At 40.9% G+C, this 10936-nt stretch overlaps 1 non-coding gene across 1 annotated transcript; it reads right to left on the bottom strand.

Annotated features, from left to right (window-relative positions):
• Window positions 1-4126: 4126 nt before the first annotated feature.
• Window positions 4127-4212, bottom strand: LOC122119993. Its single transcript, XR_006149615.1, has one exon. It is a non-coding gene; the product is annotated as a small nucleolar RNA SNORD35 (small nucleolar RNA).
• Between the last annotated feature and the right edge of the window lie 6724 nt (window positions 4213-10936).

Here is a 10936-nt window from a genome sequence, read left to right as displayed (position 1 = left end):
TCTGTTTTTACAATGTTACCCAGTTTTTCCCTCCCTACCACACCCACAGGTTGTATGCTTCATTTTTCAAATGGTGTCCAGTATATACCACTGCTGCATTTGTCAGGGTGATTAACTGAACACGATGTTCTCCACTTCCACCCATATTCCTGACTCAAACATATAATTGCATACTCAAGACTCCTTGTGTCTGTGTGACTCAATTTACTTTTTCCATTCATGTGTTGATTGGAACAGAGCCTGGTTCTGCAACTCAGCTTCTAAGTAGTGTCATAAACATAGACATAACAAACACCCATACTAGTGTGTGTGTAATATGCATGTAATATTATATCTTTTGTCATATTATATTACCAATGGTGTTATAACATTCCTTTTGGCCACATCCCCATTAGTGTCTGTTATTATTAATTTTCTTGATAATTAATCAACTTATTTATTACCAATTATTTTATAATAAGCTTTATTTTATGAAACTCAAAATGTACTCATCTGCTACTTACTTGAACATTTTGTGGGTATAAAAATTGAAGATGGGAAGTGGTGCTGTGACTGAAGTGGTAGAGTGCTAGCCTTGAGCTGAAGAGCTGAGGGACAGTGCTAAGGCCCAGAGTTCAAGCCCCACAACACACCAAAAAAAATGAAGACTGTTTTTGCTTTTGAAATCATTTTGTATCCAAATGAAACCAATTTGTTTCATCAATTCCCTTTCTCAAGACTTTCATTTACTACATAGCTAGCAAGATCAATAGAAAGCCCACGGATTGGGAGAAGATCTTTACTAGCCATACAACGGACAAGGGTCTCATATCTAAAATATACTTGGAACTCAAAAAATTAAACCCCCCAACAACAAATCCTCAAAGAAACAACTGCCCAATAAATAAAGGGGTGAAAGACTTAAAGAGAAACTTCTCTGAAGAAGAAAGAAGGATGGCCAATAGACACATGAAGAAATGTTCAACATCCCTAGCCATAAAAGAAATGAAAATCAAAACAACATTGAGATATCACCTCACTCCAGTTAGAACGGCAAAAAACAAGAACTCTAACAACAACAGATGCTGGAGGGGATGTGGACAGAAAGGAACCTTACTTCATTGTTGGTGGGAATGTAAACTTGTTCAACCACTTTGGAAAGCAGTATGGAGGTTCCTCAAAAGACTTCACATAGAGCTCCCCTATGACCCAGCAATCCCACTTTTGGGCATTTACCCTAATGTTTACAAACAAGACCACACTAAAGCTACCAGCACAACTATGTTTATTGCAGCATTATTTACCATAGCTAAGATATGGAACCAACCCAGATGCCCCTCAGTAGATGAATGGATCAAGAAAATGTGGTATATATACACAATGGAATTCTATGCCTCCATCAGAAAGAATGACATTGCCCCATTTGTTAGGAAATGGAAAAACTTGGAAAAAATTATATTAAGTGAAGTAAGCCAGGCCCAAAGAAACGTAGGTCCCATGGTTTCCCTTATTTGTAATATCTAGTATATGTATGAGTCAAGCGGAAAAGGTCAGATAATGTGATGTCAGGAAAATGAACCCTTAGATGTGTATTTTAATGTTTTTTTTCTTTCATGCATGTGTTTCTAACACTTTTATAAGATTATCTCTTTGTTGCTTTGTATGTCCCTCCCCCACAGTGTAACCCCTGCTTTCACTATATTTGATGTCAGTATAACTTGTGGAGGAAATGGGGAAAAACCAGTTGTTTAAGGATACAGGTGGACCTGTTGCAACAATAAGAAGTACAAGTTGTCATGTCCAAAACGAGCTTTACAACGTTGGTACGGGGGGGGGGGGAAGGGGGGGAAAGGGGGGAAGGAGAAGGATTGGGATTAGAGGGGGAGGGGGGAAGCTGGGAAGGGATGTGAAGGGTAAACAAAGGAGGAGGCAGCAATGCTTGGTAAGAAATGTACGCATTATCCTGCCCATGTAACTGTAACTCCTCTGTACAGTATGTTCACAAATAAAATTAAATTAAATTAAAAGAAAAAAAGACTTTCATTTACTAACTTCCCTTGGTCATGAGATTTGAACTCTGGGTCTAGGTGCTGTCCCTCAGTTTTCAGCTCAAGGAGAATGCTCTATCCCTTGAGCCACAGCACTGCTTTTGGTTTTCTGGTGGTTAATTGGAGATAAGAGTCCTAAGGAGTTTCCTGCCTGGGCTGGTTTTGTACCCTGATTCTCAGATCTCAACCTCATGAGTAGCTAGGAGTAGAGGTGTGAATCACTCTCACCTGGATTCCTTACTGAGTTTTTAAAAATTACATGTTTAATTAAATCTTTGAAAACATTTGATCTCAAAATGACATTTTTAAAGATGTAAAGTAGTAATCCTTAGACAAACTGGTTGGAAATTGATATTTCCCATTTGGTTTTAAAGCAGGGAGAACAGGAGAATCACATGTAGACTGACATTGCATGAAGAGTCCAAACTTAACAAACTTGAGGGATCTCAGACCATCTCTTGGTGTTTTCAAAATGCAGCTGATTGCATCACTTTACATATCACTCTTGTAACTTTCTTCAGGTAATATTTAAAGGAAAGCAACTTTTAGTTAAAAACACTCATATATTGGCCTTTTGGTGTGTAAAGAATTGAGTAATAATAATAATAATAATAATAATAATAATAAAAGAATTGAGCAATAGCTGGGAGTCACTGGCTCAAACCCATAATCATAGCTACTCAGGAGGCTGAGATTTGAGGATCATGGCTCAAAGCCAGCCTGGGCATAAAACTTCATGAGACTCTTAATCTCCAATAAACCACTGAGAAAACTAGGAGTGGTGCTGTGGCTCAAGTGGTAGATTGCTTGCATTGAGCTGAAGAACTGAGGGACAGAGCCTAGGCTCAGAGTTCAAGCCCTGTGACCGACAAAAAAAAAAAAAGAAAAAAAAAGAATCCAGTAACATAAATTAGGTTTTACATTGAAGTAAATAACTAACCAAAGCCAGGAAAATTTAAACGTAGTTTCTACTTTTTTCTTTGACTCTTAAAGGAAACGACAATGGGAAAAATATGTATGTAGAGCAAACTGCACGTTATCTATCTGACCCATATCTATAAGAAAGTAGAAAATGTGAACACACACTACAAGATTGTTTTGTCAAAGGAATCGGGGGGGGGGGGGGCGGAGGAAGAAGGCAAGTATGAGTTTGGATGAGTTAATATTGGCAAGAAGTGGCAAAATAAGAGAAGTAAAATAAGAAAACCATAAAACTCAAGGCAATATTCTTAGCTTTGGATGGTCTCAAAGCCAGTTAGAAAATTTCTACCTTCTATCCCTTTGGCTGGTGGAAGCTACCAGTCCATTGCCAGATCCTCCTGGGAACATATGCAGATACTTCTGGATCACAGTACCCAGTCTGGTTGGTCCATGAGCCATTCACCACCTGTTAGTGCAGGAGTGCGGCTTCTGCCTCTGGGAGCTTCCAGATCTACCCCTACCAGGCCAACCAACCTAGGGTGCAGGCCTCACCGGGTGCATCAAGCGGTCCCCAGACATGACGAGCAGCATGTCTAAGCTGCTTAGCCCCTGCACATGCTTTGGCGCCTCTGGGGAAGACGGGGCTCAGGGTCCTGCTCTGGAAGGGGAAGGATACTCCCAGCATGCCCTGGGGCATGGGGCAGTGAGCATCATAAGAAGGAGACCTGGGCCTTGAGCATGAGGGGCTGCATGTGGCAAGGGCCTTGTCCGTGTCTGAGGGTTTGTTCAGCAACACCAACTCAGGGCAGATCCTGAGCAGCAGGTCCAGGGAGCACGGGTGGGATCCATAGCCTATTCCTGCTATTCTGGCCCCTCTCCTGGTTGAGATGACTCACCTGCAACGTATGGGCATCTCTTTTCTTTTTTTCCTGCTCTGGCATATTTGGTTGGTTTTCTTTTTTTAAAAAATTTATAAGTTTTTTTTATTGTGAAAATTCCGTACAGAGGAGTTACAATTACATGAGCAAGGTAATGAGTACATTTCTCATCAAGCATTGTTGCCTCCTCCTTTGTTTCCCCTTCCCATCCCTGCCCTTCCATCTCCCCACCCTTCATCTCCCACCCTTGTTTGGTTTTCATTTAATATATTGGATATTTTTTCTCTCCTGCATTTTTATTTCCTGGTATCTGCTGAGCCTTTGACATCATTGGCACTGCCCACAGTGGCATCCACAGACCATCGTGAGAAAAGACATCACTTGCTTTAAAAAAAATTAAAGACAGGATTGATGGTTTTCAGAGTTGGGTCCTGGGAAGAAACGGGAATAAAAAATTAATTTATGGAAAAAAATAGTGCGTGTGTGTGTGTGTGTGTGTGTGTGTGTGTGTGTGTGTGTGTGTGTGTATACCAGCCCTGGAAATCAGGACCCAAGCTCCCTTTCTTGGCTTTGTAATTCACAAGTGGCATTTTACCATTTGAGAAATACCTCCCGTCCTGTATTTTTACTTGTAAGTTAAAGATGGAGTCTCATACACTTTTCTGTCCAGGCTAATTTTGAACTGTGATCCTCAGATCCAAGCCTTCTAAAGTAGCCATTAGTGTCTGACTTGAAAAAAATTGCGTGTATAATATTGAAATTAATAATGAATTTAATAATAGACTTCCACAAGAATGTGAAAAGTTAATACAGATGACTCAACGTTTAGTCAGTATTTTAAAACAGTAACACTTTTTCTTTATTGAGAATAATTACATAAATTTCACAGTATTGTGGCATAGTGATACTTATCTGAAGTCACTAACATATTTCAACCTTCACAATGCATCTTGTCATTGTCTTCATCTACAAAGCTTATGAACTCTGCAGACTTTAACAATAAAACTGTTTCTCCCAAATTGGGTGATATGTACATTTCTTTTCTTTTGCTCAGTATCAGCTGTTTCCACTTTCTCTCGCTTTCCCTCCCTCCCATCACCAGCCTTGAGTTGCTTAGTTCACTTTCATCAATGACCAGTGCAGCTGATGGGCCCCTGTGTTGTATTTTTTCACCCATTTTCCTGTAGTTCTTTGCCCTCCTCTTAGCTTCCCTTAGATGTGCATGCTTATACACCATATATGCGGTTCAGTATATAGAGTCATCTAGAAACTATATAACAAATTAGGAAGCCAACCTTTGTTTCTTGTGTCTTGTTTACTTTGTCATATCTCATTGTAAAACAGTAACACTTTTATGATGTGTAATTTAGTCCAATCAAGAGGTGATTGAACACCACTGGATCTGAAAAATGTAAGTAGAAAATAAAGCAGTGGAAGAAAAGACACACTATCTTTTGCCAGCATGGCTAAAGAGATCCCCTCAAAAATCTAGTGTTTCTGTTGTTCTCTTTTCTCCTCTTCTTCCATTTCTATTTGGGTGTCCTTAGAGATTTGGTCCAATATGATGCACAAATTGACTCATTGTGAGCTCTGGGCATTGATTTTACCAAGGTCCTATGGAAGTCAATGATGAGCCCATCCTTCCTCTCCTTTACTTGAGTAAAGGAGAGACAGGTATAGGTTCCACGCTTGTATCCTCTGACACAGAGGCTGGCAATGGCCAGCTTCTGGTTCGTCAGTCCTGAGGATGGAGCCTGAGCTTTCCTTGGGCTCCAAGCTTGAAAAGATCTTTGGTTCTTTACCCCTTGGTTGTATTTAAAGGCAGAAGCAGCTCTACCTAGTAAGTAATGATGTAATTGATACATTAAGAGTCTTGGAAATATCACCTATTAATCATACATAAGAACATAATTGCTTTGGGTAGCCAGCAAAAATTATTTCACACTTGTATTCACAGTTCACCAAGATTTATATGTCCTTAGTTGTGTTTGGTTAGCAGAATGGGTAACCAATGTTTTTTTTCTACCTACACTGTACTGGCTCTGTTTCCTGTTGAAGTCTTCCCCTACCTACAATACATGTATTATTCTAAACTCTTTCTGAGTACTGAAAAGGAACTGTTGCAACAATATTAAAGGCCTGGACCTCATTTATCAAAACAGCATCAATGGTGGGGTGCTGGAGGCTTATGCCTGTAATCCTAGCTACTCACAGGCTGAGATCTGAGGATTGTGGTTCAGTGCCAGCCCAGGCAGGAAAGTCTCTGAAACTATCTCCAATTAATCACCAGAAAACCAGAAGTGGTGCTATGGCTTAAGTAGTAGAGCACTCTCCTTCAGCTGAAGAGCTCAGGGACAGCACCCAGGCCCAGAGTTCAAGTCCCAAGACTGACAAAAAAATAACAGCATCAATGATATTATTCAGAACTTCCTATTTTTTCCAAGCTATGATCTCTGTCTTCTGTTTGTTCTTTTTATTTCATATGCTTCAGCTTTCTGTACTTCACAGTGAATTTCCATCTTGGCCACCTAAAGAAATGAAAATGAGCTGATGTTCTTATGGGTTTTGTTTTTTTGGTGCTGGTTCTGATAGTTGAAGCCAGGGTCTGGGTGTTGTTTCTGAGCATTGTTTTTGTGAATACTTGAACCATGTATACATTCTGACTTTTGTTGGTTTACTGGAGATAAAAGAATCATGAACTTTCCTTCCCAGGATGGCTTGGAACCATGATCCTCACATATCAGCTCTCTGAGGAGCTAAGTTTACAGGCCTAAGGCACTGGCACTCAGCTAAGTGTGAGCAATTTTAATGTAACTTGTGACTGTTTAAACACAAACTGTTACAACTGTGTTTGCATTGGGCTTGCTGCTAATGGGCAAAAGACATGAGATCAGAATAATTCTGGTACGTTGTCCTCTTTGACAAGGTAAACATTCATTTTATTTTCCTGAGAATCCAAGAACAGGTGCCTTATACCTTAGACTCTTTCCTTAGAAATGACTTAATACTAACTTCCTTTACTATTGGAGTATGATGAATGTATAAGGGCAACTTCCTATTAATTATTAGCCCCAAATTGTAAGTTTATATTCAATAAAGGGCAAAAAATTATTGGATTTGAAGTTTTCATTTCTCTAGTGGGCAAGTCATCAGATATTTCATACAGTTTGTTGTAGACATTTGACATGGCAGTCTAACACCCATTTACTTTATTTACTTAAGCTGTTTTGGTTCTCCTTGAAGTTTTATTGTAGTAAAATTCATCAACTCCTCTGCGTTGAATACATAGTTGTCCAACAATAGCAGCCATTACACAAGCACCTACAGATCAGTGAGCACTCTCTTCTTTGATTCATTGTAAATGGAATAATCTGTTGGGCTTCCAGACATTTCTATCTTTGTGCAGATACTTTTCTGTTTTCCAGCAATGGCCCAGCAGAATTAGAGGCAACACTGTGTGGGTTTCTGTCATGCATGTGTGGATGACATCTCTCCACTGAGCCACAGCTACAGCATTGAATGATGTCAAGATCTCTGCACTCAGAGGTATGAGCTTGCTTGTCCTTTGGACTCCTGACTGTATAATGCAGTGGTGGCCTGACAATATTCCCACTTCAAGCTCCTGAACACTTTTGATGTCTTAAGGGACTCTTCTGAATCATTCTTGTTCTCATAGAATTGTAAAGAACACTGAAAGTTATGGAGTCTGTCGTATCTAATGTTTTTGTCCTCTCTTTCGGGTTCTTTTTCTCTTCTTATAAATGATTCCATTTCTCCATCCTGAACAATACATTAAAAAAAGGAGAGAATGGAGATGTATAAATGACCCACCTTGGTAATTCCCGTGGGCCACTTTATCAGATTTTCAAACAAAATCAGTTGTTGGCCATGTGGCATAGTTGGAAAAAACTGGTCAACTTTCACCCTTTGTCCTAGACCTTCTGGAAATTTCCAAAAGCTCATAATGTCATACTCTGCCTCCAATTTCCTTTCTTCATTCAAAATCACTTGGTCTTCAACAAGATTGGTAAATCTGATCTTCTTCAAAAAGGGATGCAGCTAAAAGGGTCACATTACAGTATGGTAAAGTGCTTCGCAGAGTTATCACAGAACCCCAGAACAATGGATGCACACAGATTTTCCTTCCTTCCCACCACATGATTCACATACATCACAGGAATCCAATCAACTGTATCAAATTCAGACCCACAGTGGACTAACTTGTTAAGAAGTTCCTAAAACCTGGTTATCCAAAATGGGATGGAGAAACTCAATTTCAAGGGAATGAAACTCTAGCCACATCCAATTAAGTATCATTATTTGGTTAGAATTCGTATTAGAATTCATTTTATATGACAGTCTTCCATCATCTCTTTATAATGAATTCCTATCACTTATTTTATGATTGTGATCAGAGAGTCAGCCTGAAAACTAGATAAACTATAAACTAAGCAAAATCATAAAATACTTATGACAACTATGAAAGATTACCTTAAGCAAGACTTAGTTCATGGTGTGTATGTGTGTGTGTGTGTGTGTGTGTGTGTGTGTGTGTGTGTGTGTGCCTACCCTGTGCCTCAACCAAAGTGCCAAGGCACTTAACTTAACGTGTTTTTCTTTTTCTTTCAAAGTAAGCATTCCATCCATTGAGCCACAATTCCACCTCTATCTATTTGGTGGTTAATTGTAGTCAGGAGTAAACCTCAGGTGTGAGCCACTTGTGTCCAGACAATCTTAGGTTTTCAAGAACTAGTCACCCTTGATCTGTTATTTTGAAAATGCACAAGGAGAATTTGGATATATCCTATTGAAAAGGGGATGGTTTTTTTCCCACAGAGTGAGGATGAAGACAGAAGCCACAGCATTTCCTTATCTTGGATGCAGCGATCTTCAAGAACTTGTCTTCAAAATTCTACAGTCATTTCATGGTCAGCACTATAGGCCCAGTGTCTCTTGTATTTTCCAAAATGGAGCCAGATGCCCTGTACTATCTGCTATGAAACCTTCAATAGAAAAGCTGCATGCCTAGAGCAGGTCACTTAAAGCAATGCCATTACCTGTGAAGGGAGAAATGCCCTTGGTTTCCCACTGTGCATTCCTGGCTCTTCCATGTGACGAAGAAACATCTGGTGGAGGGCATGGGCTATGGAATACACAGCGTTATAGATGTTGTAACTCTCTTTTGACATGGTCATGTCAAAAATATGCCTCAGCAACCAATTCCTACAACCATTGTAGGAACAGTGCCCCAAGTCTCTGCAGTCAGACTTAATCAGTAGGCTATAAACAGACTTAATCCATGACCTGGGAAGGGAATTATCTCCTGAGTTCTTGCACAAGAATAAAATTGGTAAACCCAGCAGTGTTTCTATGATGGTGAGAGAAGATGAGAGAAGCGTGGAAAAAATTAGATTTGCATATGAAGAAACTCTCAAGAAATTCAATTCCATTTGAGAGCAGATTGTCCACCGGAGTTCAACCAATATCAGCAGAGATGCAGGGCCTGCTGTGTTAGGAGTAAATAGGAAAGCAGGCTGCCTTGTGTCTGTGCTCGCTTGCCACACTTTTGCCGATGGGACACCCTTCTGCAAAGAAGTGAATCTTTCTTTTGTGAGGAAAGTTAAGAAAACAAAACAAGGAAAAGAAAAAAAAAGAAAAGAAGAAGAAGAAAAAAAAAGTTCTTTGATTTTTTTTTTTTTTTTGGGAGGGGTGGGAAGAGTCCTGTATCTCCCTTTTGTCTGTAACCAGAGTCTGGTTGGAGTCTCTGGTCAGCTTGAGGTCCTGTGGCTTGATTGGTTTCTTAAGTCAGTTTGTTGGAACAAGCAGAAAAATGCTCTGCTTTACCCAAGTTTTTGAGATCCCCCTCCCAGGTTAGTTTACTGGGAGGGTGATCTGCTTTGAGAATCACAAAAGAGGGGGATGCAGTGATGAGGCTAGGTTCTGGGTAGAGTTGAGGCCTTTCCACAAACAGTAGCTTTTCCCTGGGGCTATTTTGTGAAAAAAAAAAACTCACAGCACCCAGCCTGGAGCCATTCTCAGGGTTTCTGTTTTTCAATTGATTGTGGTGGCTGCTAGAGGGCGGGGCAGCCTCTGGCTCTGGTTACCCGGTGAGGAGAGCCACTCCAATGGCTGGCGCCTGAGCTGGGTGACTTTTCCCTGGATGGAACTGAGTCTGTGAGGTCACTTCACCGTTAAGTTCTTGTGACCTGCTAAATGACTAGTTTTATTCCAAGGCCTGAGCTGGAGCTAGCCGCTCCTCCGAGCTTTGTTGGTATCCAAGATGGAGATCACCGGTGCTGGGGGGGGAGGGGTGGCCTTCCCTCCTCTTCTCCCAGAGAAGGAGTGAGGAAGTGGGGCTTCTACTCACGCGGAGTCTTGGATCCCGGGTCGTCTCTGGTATGCAAAGTGCAGGATGAAGTTGTCCGCTCCTTGTCGCTTCTTGCTGGTGTTGAGTAGAATCCGCTCGTCCGCTGCGTCTGGCTCCTTCGTCCCGGACTGCGTCTCAGGTATGCCTCCGTGGCAGTGGTCGCCGCTGTGACCCTGCCGCCCCAGCGGCAGCTGCTCAGATGTGTCTGCTTGGCTTCCCCTCTCTTGACTAACTCTCTGTCCTGTGATGGCACACTTGGTGTGATTCTCTGGCTTGGGACTGTTCACTGGAACTCTGAAACTGTTTTCTATGCAAGAGCTTGTTCAGATTCCAGCTTCTCCTCCGCCATCTTCCCGGAACTCTCTCTTCTTTGTTTTTTATCTCTTTTCCTTCTAATTGGTCAGTTTTGATGGCTTCAAGTTCTTTGTTGAAGCTCTGTTTTAGGTCTTGTATGAATTTCTTTACTTCCTTAATTTGGTGTTCAGTGTTTGTTCTCAAATCACTTAGTTGATTGGTTATGGTTTCTTTGGACTCCCATTCCTTCTGTTGGGTTCCATTCAGCATTCCCTTTGTGGTCTCCCTGACTCCCTTCAGCTCTTTGTTAATGGATTCCATGTATGCCTTTGGTGATCTTTGTGTATTCTCTACCTGGTCTCTCAATTCCTGTATTACTATTTGATTAGCTTCCTCCCGTTTGTGGGATTCCTGCAGTTCTCTTTGAGTGTTCTCAGCCTGCTCATGTC

This window comes from Dipodomys spectabilis, unplaced genomic scaffold (assembly GCF_019054845.1).
Source record: "Dipodomys spectabilis isolate Male_0828 unplaced genomic scaffold, ASM1905484v1 ptg000173l, whole genome shotgun sequence".
Classification (NCBI taxonomy): domain Eukaryota; kingdom Metazoa; phylum Chordata; class Mammalia; order Rodentia; family Heteromyidae; genus Dipodomys; species Dipodomys spectabilis.
This window is presented reverse-complemented; position numbering and strand designations above follow the sequence as displayed.